The sequence below is a fragment of the Loxodonta africana genome, chromosome 9 (genome assembly GCF_030014295.1).
Source record: "Loxodonta africana isolate mLoxAfr1 chromosome 9, mLoxAfr1.hap2, whole genome shotgun sequence".
Taxonomy (NCBI): domain Eukaryota; kingdom Metazoa; phylum Chordata; class Mammalia; order Proboscidea; family Elephantidae; genus Loxodonta; species Loxodonta africana.
Window position 1 is genome coordinate 17,487,552 of NC_087350.1, and position 11,987 is coordinate 17,499,538.

The following is an 11,987-nucleotide window of genomic DNA, read 5'->3' on the forward strand; positions in this document are numbered from 1 at the left end:
ATTTTCCCACAGTTCTGGATTCTGGAAGTCCAAATGAAAGTCTTGGTCCTGTCATTTCCTTCTGTGAGCCTCGCTCCTAGTTTCTGGTTTCTCCTAGCAACCCTTGGAGTTTCATTGCTTCTAGATGGGTTCTCACATGTCATCTGTCTTCTCCATGTACGTACTTGTGTCTATTTTGTTCTTTTTATAACTCAGAAGGGATTAGGATTACAACCCACCCTATACTGGTACGACCTCATTAATATAACAAAAGAAAAATCCTATTTCCAAACAGGATCACATCCACAGGTACAGGGGCCAGGATTGAATACACCTCATAGTACTCCCTAATGTATATATAAGGTCCCTAGGTGACACAAATAGTTTGTGTTCAACTGCTAACATAAAGGTTGGCAGTTCGAATGCACCCAGTTGTACTGCAGAAGAAAAGGCCTGGCAATCTGCTTCCATAAACAATACAGCCAATACAACCAATGACTGCCCTGACAGGGAACACAACACAGAATTCCTGAAGGAGCAGGAAAACAGTGGGATGCAGATCTCAAATTCTCATACAAAGACCAGACTTAATGGTCTGACTGAGACTAGAAGGACCCCGGAGGTCGTGGTCCCCAGACCTTCTGTTAGCCCAAGACAGGAATCATTCCCAAAGCCAACTCTTCAGACAGGGATTGGACTGGACTATAAGATAGAAAACGATACTGGTGAAGAGTGAGCTTTTTGGATCAAGTAGACTACATAAGACTATATGGGCAGCTCCTGTCTAGAGGGGAGATGAGAGGGCAGATGGGGACAGAAGCTGACTGAATGGGCACAGAAATACAGGGTAGAGAGGAGTGTGCTGTCTCATTAGGGTGAGAGCAACTAGCAGCATATAGCAAGGTGTGTATAAATTTTTGTGTGAAAGACTGACTTGATTTGTAAACTATCACTTAAAGCACAATAAAAAAAATTTAAATTAACTATGGCAAAAAAAAAAAAAAAATTACAGCCAAGAAGACCCTGTGGAGCAGTTCTACTCTGTAACACATGGGGTCACCATGAGCTATGATTGACTCAGTGGCAACTAATAACAACAATGTAGGTGTTAGGACCGTCTTTGTCTTTCAAATGAAGAAAAGAAAACACGCACACACAAGGTCACTGTAGGATGAGTACATTGGACTTCATATTGATGCTCATGGTAGAGGATGGTTTGCAGTGCTGTTGAAGAGGCTCCTTTTTTGATAAAAGACAAGCAAACAGTGGTGAGCAGGTGAAGGAGTCCCAGGTCTCCATCTAGAGTGAAAGTCCCATTTACCAGACATGTAACCGGTGGCACATTCCCCACTGACACAAGCCAGAGTAGAATGGCACTGGGAGGCAAAGAGGCTTGCCTCTTTGCCTCCCAGTGCCATTCTACTCTGGCTTGTGTCAGTGGGGAATGTGCCTCTGTCCCCATCTGCCCTCTCATCTCCCCTCTAGACAGGAGCTGCCCATATAGTCTTATGTTGTCTACTTGATCCAAAAAGCTCACTCTTCACCAGTATCGTTTTCTATCTTATAGTCCATCAACAGCTGCCTGAGATTTCAGAGGTGATCACAGACATATTCAAAGGGTGGGTCAGAGAGCAGCTGGCTCCGCTGCAAGGGTGCCAGGGTGACTGTGGCTTATAGATTCAGCAAGGACAGTGAAGGGAGGCTTGCAATGTTTACACACCATAGAGGCCTCTGTGGGAGATAGACTCACATTTTCTCAAAGATTTGCTATTTTTACCAGATGAACTCAGTGTCAAATGTGAAAGGGCATCTTTACAAGCATAAATACGAGTCTCATCTGATACTGTAAACAAGAACAGAAGGCAGCAAAGCCAGAATACCATCATTCTTTGTCTTCTTAACGTTCAACTAGACCTCATTGTTCTCTTCGTATTATCATCATTATTATACCATTGATTGGATCATCCAGTGAAACATGAAAGCTTATGGTAAAGACTGAATTTTCCAAAAGTGGAGCTGCAACAGTATTTGAGTTTCCTACTCCTTGATTTTCTGAAGTTCCCTCAGGGATGAACCCAGCGATCTGAGTTGTAGGTACAAGGATTTAGAGATGGCTTGTCCAAGACTCTAGCTAGTTGAAAATCTTACTGTTACAAATTCTATAGACACTTATTTTGGAATATTCTTGGCATGGCTTCTCTGACTGGCTGTCTGGGTTTCAGACAGCTTCCCTGCCTACCATGTGATTAAAAAAAAAAAAAAACCATGTGATTAGGAGTAAATATTTTCCCCACGGGTCAAGGGGTAACAAGACTCCCTCGCCAGCTCTGGAGGATCACGGAGATCAACACTGGAGAAGACCTGGTCTTTACCTGAGGTCATCATAGAAGCAAGGAGTTCCTCTGATCGTTCTCTGACAGATGATTTCCTGGGCTAATTATTTTCTCTTTTAAACAACATCTGTACAAGATATCAGGTCCCTGGGTGGTACAAACGGTTTGTGCTTGACTACTAACCTAAAGGTTGGCAGTTCGAATCCATCCAGTGGCACCACGGAAGAAAGGTCTGCTAATCTGTTTCCATAAAGATTACAGCCAAGAAAACCCTATGGAAAAAGAAGAATAAAGTGGGAGGCCTCACCTTACCTGACTTCAGAACCTATTATACAGCCACAGTAGTCAAAACAGCCTGGTATTGGTACAACAACAGACACATAGACCAATGGAACAGAATTGAGAACCCAGACATAGATCCATCCACGTATGAGCAGCTGATATTTGACAAAGGACCAGTGTCAATTAACTGGGGAAAAGATAGCCTTTTTAACAAATGGTGCTGGCATAACTGGATATCCATTTGCAAAAAAATGAAACAGGACCCATACCTCACACCATGCACAAAAACTAACTCCAAGTGGATCAAAGACCTAAACATAAAGACTAAAACGATAAAGATCATGGAAGAAAAAATTGGGACAACCCTAGGAGCCCTAATACAAGGTATAAACAGAATACAAAACATTACCAAAAATGATGAAGAGAAACCCGATAACTGGGAGCTCCTAAAAATCAAACACCTATGCTCATCTAAAGACTTCACCAAAAGAGTAAAAAGACCACCTACAGATTGGGAAAGAATTTTCAGCTATGACATCTCCGACCAGCGCCTGATCTCTAAAATCTACATGATTCTGTCAAAACTCAACCACAAAAAGACAAACAACCCAATCAAGAAGTGGGCAAAGGATATGAACACACATTTCTCTAAAGAAGATATTCAGGCAGCCAACAGATACATGAGAAAATGCTCTCGATCATTAGCCATTAGAGAAATGCAAATTAAAACTACGATGAGATTCCATCTCACACCAGCAAGGCTGGCATTAATCCAAAAAACACAAAATAATAAATGTTGGAGAGGCTGCGGAGAGATTGGAACTCTCATACACTGCTGATGGGAATGTAAAATGGTACAACCACTTTGGAAATCTATCTGGCGTTATCTTAAACAGTTAGAAATAGAACTACCATACAACCCAGAAATCCCACTCCTAGGAATATACCCTAGAGATACAAGAGCCTTCATACAAACAGATATATGCACACCCATGTTTATTGCAGCTCTGTTTACAATAGCAAAAAGTTGGAAGCAACCAAGGTGTCCATCAACGGATGAATGGGTAAATAAATTGTGGTATATTCACACAATGGAATACTACGCATCGATAAAGAACAGTGACGAATCTCTGAAACATTTCATAACATGGAGGAACCTGGAAGGCATTATGCTGAGCGAAATGAGTCAGAGGCAAAAGGACAAATATTGTATAAGACCACTATTATAAGATCTTGAGAAATAGTAAACCTGAGAAGAACACATACTTTTGTGGTTACGAGGGGGGGAGGGAGGGAGGGTGGGAGAGGGTTTTTTATTGATTAATCAGTAGATAAGAACTGCTTTAGGTGAAGGGAAAGACAACACTCAATACATGGAAGGTCAGCTCAATTGGACTGGACCAAAAGCAAAGAAGTTTCCGGGATAAAATGAATGCTTCAAAGCTCAGCGGAGCAAGCGCGGGGGTCTGGGGAACATGGTTTGCGGGGACTTCTAAGTCAATTGGCAAAATAATTCTATTATGAAAACATTCTGCATCCCACTTTGAAATGTGGCGTCTGGGGTCTTAAATGCTAACAAGCAGCCATCTAAGATGCAGCAATTGGTCTCAACCCACCTGGAGCAAAGGAAAATGAAGAACACCAAGCCCACATGACAACTAAGAGCCCAAGAGACAGAAAGGGCCACATGAACCAGAGACCTACATCATCCTGAGACCAGAAGAACTAGTTGGTGCCCGGCCACAATCGATGACTGCCCTGACAGGGAGCTCAGCAGAGGACCCCTGAGGGAGCAGGAGATCAGTGGGATGCAGACCCCAAATTCTCATAAGAAGACCAAACTTAATGGTCTGACTGAGACTGGAGGAATCCCGGCGGCCATGCTCCCCAGACCTTCTGTTGACACAGGACAGGAACCATCCCCGAAGACAACTCATCAGAAATGAAAGGGACTGGTCAGTGGGTGGGAGAGAGATGCTGATGAAGAGTGAGCTAATTATATCAGGTGGACACTTGAGATTGTGTTGGCAACTCTTGCCTGGAGAGGGGATGGGAGGATAGAGAGAGAGGGAAGCCGGCAAAATTGTCAAGAAAGGAGAGACTGAAAGGGCTGACTCAAGACGGGGAGAGTAAGTGGGAGTAGGGAGTGAGATGTATGTAAACTTATATGTGACAGACTGATTGGATTTGTAAACGTTCACTTGAAGCTTAATAAAAGTTATTATAAAAAAAAAAAAAAAGAAAACCCTATGGAGCAGTTTTACTCTGTAACACATGGGGTCACCATGAGTCAGAATTAACTCGCCAGCAATGGGTTTGATTTTGGTTTGGTACAAGATACTACAGGAAACGCGTTTTAGAATCTCTCCCATCATGGATCTCTTCAATTGCTTTTCAGTGAAATTTACATGTTTTACAATTTGTGGCACTTTTCCAAGGTCTAGTTTATATTTTTTCACATGCCCTTCTGGTCATTTGAGAAACTGTTTTCGGGGGATTGCCAATCTGCTATGAGGCCTGTGTCTACTCCTGTTAGAAGAATTATATTCCAAGGAAGTAAGGTCCTGGGTGTTTAATTTGGAGGGATTCATTGCTGTTCATCCTATTGAGGTCCTCCTCAAGACAGGTATCAAGCACCTTGATGTGATTTTATGACTCTCCCACCTAAGTACTAACATAGGCATCAGTAATCATTTTATCAAATAAACTGATTCAGAGCTATAATAAAGACTAATCCAAGTATGTTAAGACCTGAATTTACTATTTCTAATTTATTTGTTAATTATTTTTCCCAGCACCCATCTGTTGATATGTCATACTGTGGCGGCTTGTGTGTTGCTGTGATGCTGAAAGCTATGCCACTGGTATTTCAAATACCAGCAGGGTCACCCACGGTGGATGAATTTCAAAGGAGCTTCCAGACTAAGACTAGGAAGAAAGGCCTCATGATCTACTTCCAAAAATTAGCAGACGAAAACCATATGGGTCACAACAGAACACTGTTCAACTCACTTAACATTGCACAGAGGGATCAATCCCTAGAGGAGGACATCAAGTTTGGTGAAGTAGAGGGCCAGTGAGGGCAAGAGAGTCTTTCCGTGAGATTGGCACAATAGCTGCAATAATGGGCTTGAATACGCTGACGATCATGAGAATGACACAGAACTGGGCAACGTTTCTTTCTGTTGTACATAATATCAAAATGAATCTGAATTAATTTGATGACAGCTATCATCACCATCATTCTGTTTTTTGGAGTTTTTTTTAGCAATTACTAATTTATAGTCGAAAAGAAATACACCTACTCCTTATCTACCAACTTTCTCATTATCTGATATTTTGCATTTATGACAATAGTAAAAAATCTACTGACTGTTTTGTGAATTAAGGACATATGGCAGGCAGTAAAGAATACCGAGGTGTGAGGCAAGAATAATGCTGGCTGTGATGATTAAGGTTATGTGTAAACTTGTTGGGGCCATGATTCTCAGTAGTTTGGAAGTTATAAAATGATGTAATTTGGCAGCTATGTAACGATGTAGTCATTCTCCATTTTGTGATCTGATGTCATCATCCTCCATTTTCTCATAATGCCAATTTTCACATAACAACCTAGTCTTTGAAACCTAACCATATTGATAAGTGAGAAGTGGGTGTATGTGGTTGGATAATAAAGGTGGCTAAATTCTGGCACAAGAAACCCTCTAAGTAAGCTTTTTAAAGGAGCATAGATTATGGTTGGAAAAATGTAGGGAAGCAACCAGCTTTTAATTCTGTGACAAGTTTTCATCTCTCCCATTATTTACTCTTTTGGGTTCTTAATAGAAGATTTTTCTCTTCCTCTCCAATTCTCGCTCACCTGTAATTTAATAATAGTTAAGTCAGAAATATCTTAAATGAGATTTCCAGAAAATTTGAGTTCCATATGATTTGAGATTGCTTTAGGAGTCCTCTAATACCCACTGCCCTGAGTCTTCTCTAATCTCTAGCAGTGATTTATGTTTGATAAAGGGTTAACCTAATCACAACAGGTCATAAGCACAAAAAGCCAACTTGTTTGTCAGGATCTGTAGAACTTCAAATAATAAAAACCTACATTAAAGGGTGGAAAAGAGTGCTCTAACCAGTTCAATGGACTGTGGATGTGCGTACCAAAAACTAAATGACAATTTACCCCAGGAAGTGTGTTACAGGTCTACCCAATACCACATGTAGCCCACATAACCAAAATAAATAAATAAATAACCCAGGACCCCTGAGACAAGAGACCGAGTTGTTAGAAAAGAAAATAAGAAAAGGTCACCCATAATTTTAGTTATTTGTCTTTACTTTAACCAACCATGGCCTGTAAGTAACTTACTCATAAGTACGTGTTTCAATGATTGTAAAGGATGTGCTGAAAGGCCCTTACAATGAATCGGTACATGTATAAAATTGTATAAAAAGCACCTGAAAATTGTATGCTTTTGCATTTTGGTCTGTTTATAGCCTGACTGCTTACAGCCAATTTCTCTTTGTTTTCTAACATGTCACAATAAAGATCTCTGTTGCAGAAGGCTTTGGTAAATGTTCTTAATATACAACATGTTCTTATTCTACAGAGTTCCTTGATCGTTTTAATATAAATCCACCAAGTAATAAGCCAAAGTATTGGGGCCTTTGGACGATTTAGTGTCAGTTTATAATCTCTTCTGATAAAATTTTAGGTACTCCACTAGCGGAAATGAACCAGAACTTGAGACGATTTAGCTGCAGGGCTGTGCCTGCCTTGGAGGAGGTCTTATTGCCAAACTCTGTGGGGCGGGGAGGTACAGGCCATGCCTGTCTGAGGAGAGTCTGTCTGCTTCCTGGAAATGAGTGCTCCACAGCAAAAAAAAAGATGTCACTCTCTCTGCTTTTACTGTGGGGTCAAACCCAGTATATACAAATAATGTGTTGTCCTCTTCTGCTTTAATTTTAAAAACACTAAGGGATCAGTTAATGGTATCTGCCCTCCTTTCTCCTCAAACTTATTCCACGATACACTAGTAACTGTGAAACTGCTACTGAGGACAGAAGGGGTAGGACCTTTGAACTAGGAAGTAATAACGAGTCATGTGAAGCCTGCCTCTCCTGGTGAGGACCCTCTTTCAGAGAACATGTGGTCCTGCTCTGATGTTACTGTCTACTCTCTCGTAGCATCATACCACACCATGGCAAGAAATGGTTGAATCTTTGCAAATTTCCTTTTTTCAGAAAATGAGTAATAGCTATGTTTGAACACAGGGCTGCCGTAACAAAGCACCACAAACTGCATGGCTTAAAACATCAGAAATCCATTGTCTCACAGTTCTGGAAGCTAAGAGTCTGAATTCAGGGTTTCAGCAGGGCCTTGTTCTCTCAGAGGGCTCGAAGGGAAGATCATTTCTTGTTTCTGGTTTGTTGTCACATGGCTGTCTTCCCTTAGTCTGTCTCTCTGTGTCTCTTATATAAGGATGCTGCTCAAATTGGATTAGGACCCACCCTACTCCAGTATGGCCTCATGTTAACCTAACTGATAACATTTTCAAAGACACTATTTGCAAACAAGGTCACAGTCACAGGGGTTAGAACTTCAACATACCCTTTTGGGTGACATAATTCAACCCATAACACTGGAATCACAGTTCATAATGCAGTTGGGCTAAAAAAGGCTGGAGGAAAAAAAAAATCGAACACTATTCCTTGTTCTTGTTGTTAGTTGCTGTTCAGTCAATTCCTGCTTATGGTAACCCTATATGTGCAGAGTAGAACTGCTCCATAGGGTTTCCAAGGCTGTGACCTTTTGGAAGCAGACCGCCAGGACTATCTTCCAAGGTGCCTCTGGGTGGGTTTGAATTGCCAACCTTTTGGCAAGTAGTTGAGCACTTCACCATTTGCACCACCTAGGGACTTCTTTGAACATCATTCCTACCAACAATGAAGTGAAGATATTCAAATCAGCAGGAACATTTTGAACCTCTTCAGAAACAACTAGAAATTATTTAATTCTCCAAATAATTAGAAATTAACCAGGAGGTCTATGCAAAAAACTCACACTCTTAATTAGAAAATAAAATCACCAGCTGTTGCCTTTGCTGGGGAGGAGGAAAGGAAGTACAGAAGGACTCTACTGTGGACGCTGGGCTCTGGAGACAGGCAATACTTCCACTGTCAACACTGCCCCCACCCATGGCCTCTGCCTTCCCAACACGCTCTCTGTCACCAGGATGCCTGCCCTTCATTAAACACACACATGGTCAAGAGCCCTGGTGGCCCAGTGGTTAAGAGCTTGGCTGCTAACCAAAAGGTCAGCAGTTTGAATCCACCAGCTGATCCTTGGAAATCTTATGGGGCAATTCTACTCTGGGGTTGCTATGAGTTGGAATCGACTCAATGGCAACGGGTTTTATGGTCAGACATTTCAGTGTCTTTCCTCTACCCCCAGCACTCTACCTCCTCTACCTTCACAAACTCCTGCCTGAGCTCCTCCCCAGGGTCGCCATTGGCTGCTCCATGTCTCTGGGCAACCCACCAAGTGGCCCCCAGCACAAGCCCACACAGACCATATGCTCAGCAAAAGTTGGTGACTAAGGGCCCCCAGGAGGAGCCAGGGCTCCTCTGTCTTTTTCATGTACTGATGCTCAGCACCTGCTCTTGACCTTTTGCTCTGAAACCTTCTGTGTTACAATGTCCTCAGGTCCTGGATCCAAGCCAGGAGTCAAGCATCATTTTCAAGAGGTTTGTTCCAGCCCCTCTGCTCCGAGGGGGCCTTGAGTCAGAGGCTCTTAACCCTGACTGCTCCTAGCATCAGCTGGGGGAACTATTGAAACGTACCTTTGCCCTTGTCCCACTTCAGACCTATTAAATCAGGGCATCTGGAGGTGAGGCCCAGGCGTCAGTATTTTTAATACTGCCAAGGTCGAACGACCCAAATGTCCTTCGATAAATGAATGGATAAACAAAATGTGGTATATTCATACAGCAGGATATTATTAATCCTTAAAGAGAAATGAAGTTGTGATACATGCTACAACATGGATGAACCTTGAAAACATTATGCCAGGTAAAATAAGTCAGTTGCAAAAGAGAAATATTGTAAGATCCTACTTATAAGAACTAGTGAATAGGCAACTGTATAGAGAGAAAATAAATTAGTGATTACCAGAGGCTGGGGGAGAGGAGCATGGCGAGTGACTGCTAATGGGTATGGAGTTTTTGTCTGAGGTGATTACAAAGTTTTGCATGCAACCAGTAGTAATGGTTGCACAACATTGTGAATATAATTAATGCCGCTGAACTGTACACTTAAAAACGGTTAAAATGCAAATTTTTTATATATATTTTACTATGGTTAAAAAAAAAGATTATACAAGTGTAAAAAATAAGTGTCTAGGTGATTTAATGAGCAATCAGGGATGGAGAACCTTGGTCTTACGTGGATTGCAAGCAGGGGTGGATTACCCAATAGGCAAGTAAGCATGGTGCTACCTCACTAAATCATTGCAGTGAACAATTTCAAAGATTCTGCTTCTAGGTATGGCTGACATCTGTCTCTCTCCAATCCCACAGCACCTTTCTACAGAATCAAAGCCTCTTTTCAAATTTATAATCCCTGGTGGAAACCCTGGTGGTATAGTGGTTAAGAGCTATGGCTGTTAACCAAAAGGTCAGCGGTTCGAAACTGCCAGGTACTCCTTGGAAACTCTGTGGGGCAGTTCTACTCTGTCCTATAGGGTCGCTATGAGTCGGAATCGACTCTACGGCAGTGGGTTTGGTTTTTTTTTTTTTTTTTGGTTTGGACAGGTTTTATAAGCAAGGTAAGCACAAGCTTACTTGTGCTTACTTTCTAATCTGTAGTGAACAATTTTACATGTTTTTCACCACATGATGTGAAGAATTGTTCACTACAGCTTAGTAAATATACAAGAGTTTAACTACAGTAGAGTATTTCTCTCAATTTTCCTACCATGACTACCTATTAAAACATCCCTGAAAGGGGACATTATGCATTAAAATAAAATTTGCAAGACTTCAGACTTCTCTTCATTTTCGAGCCCTAGTGGCACAGGTTAAGAGCCATGGCTTCTAACCAAAAGGTTGGCAGTTTAAATTCATCAGCCGCTCCTTGGAAACCCTATGGGGCAGCTCTACTCTGTACTATAGGGTCGCTATGAGTTGGAATGGACTTGACGGCAAAGAGTTAGTTGATTCTCTTCATTATTGTGGGAGAAGAATGAGTTGGCTAGTACAACAGTTCAGTGCTCTCCTGGGGACAGGTGTTTTCTGGACTTGACACTATGTATCTTCAGGAAAATGTGACTATAAATACCATAGAGTATAAACCAGAATATCTAACATGTCAGCAATGAAAACATTGATTCCGGAAGAAAACTAAAGATACAAGGGAAAGATCAGTCCAAAGGACTAATGGACCACATCTACCACGGCCTCCAGGAGACTGAGTCCAGTACAAAGAGATGGTGCCCAGCTACCACCTACTGCTCTGACAGGGATCACAATAGAGGGTCCTGGACAAAGCTGGAAAAAAATGTAGAACAAAATTCTAGTTCACAAAAAAAGACCAGACTTACTGACCTGACAGAGACGGCAGAAACCCTCAAAGTATAGCTCCTGTATACCCTTTTAGCTCAGTAATGAAGTCACTCCTGAGGTTCACCCTTCAGCCAAAGATTAGACAGGCCCATAAAACAAAATGAGACTAAATGGGCACACTAGCCTAGGGCCAAGGAAGAGAAGGCAGGAGCAGACAGGAAAGCTGATAATGGGGAGCCCAAGGTAGAGAAAGGAAGAGTGTTAATGTGTCATGAGGTTGTTAACTAATGTCATAAAACAATATGTATACTAACTGTTTAATGAGAAACTAGCTTGCTCTGTAAAACTTCATCTAAAGTACAATAGAAAAAAAATTTAGCTACTTTCCCTATTTAAAAAAAAAAAAGAAAAGATTGATTCCCAACAAATATCACTAGCAGAACTTCCACAAGATTAACAAGGGGTTACCTCCCTGTTTTAACTTTTGGATATCCACAGTGTTCAGCACTGAATGCTTGGAAACCCTGACAAACAGATCTGTAGTTGGTGTTTCAGCAGCAACACAAACATCACAAGGAGTGGGTTTTCCCAGGGCCCAAACTGCTTTTTGGTTTGGACGAGCCTTTCTCATGTATGTCTTGTTAAATGACATATTCTGGAGTCCAGTGATAAAAATTTTAACCAAGATTTTATTTGGGTTTAAACAAAATTGCTGCATCTAGGAAGCCTGGCATTCAAGAGGAGATACCGAGGACTTTGAGAAAGATAGCAGTCCCATTTTATAATAATCTTTGAGGTAGTTGAGAAAAAGGGATAGGTTCTGGAAAGATGTCATTTAAG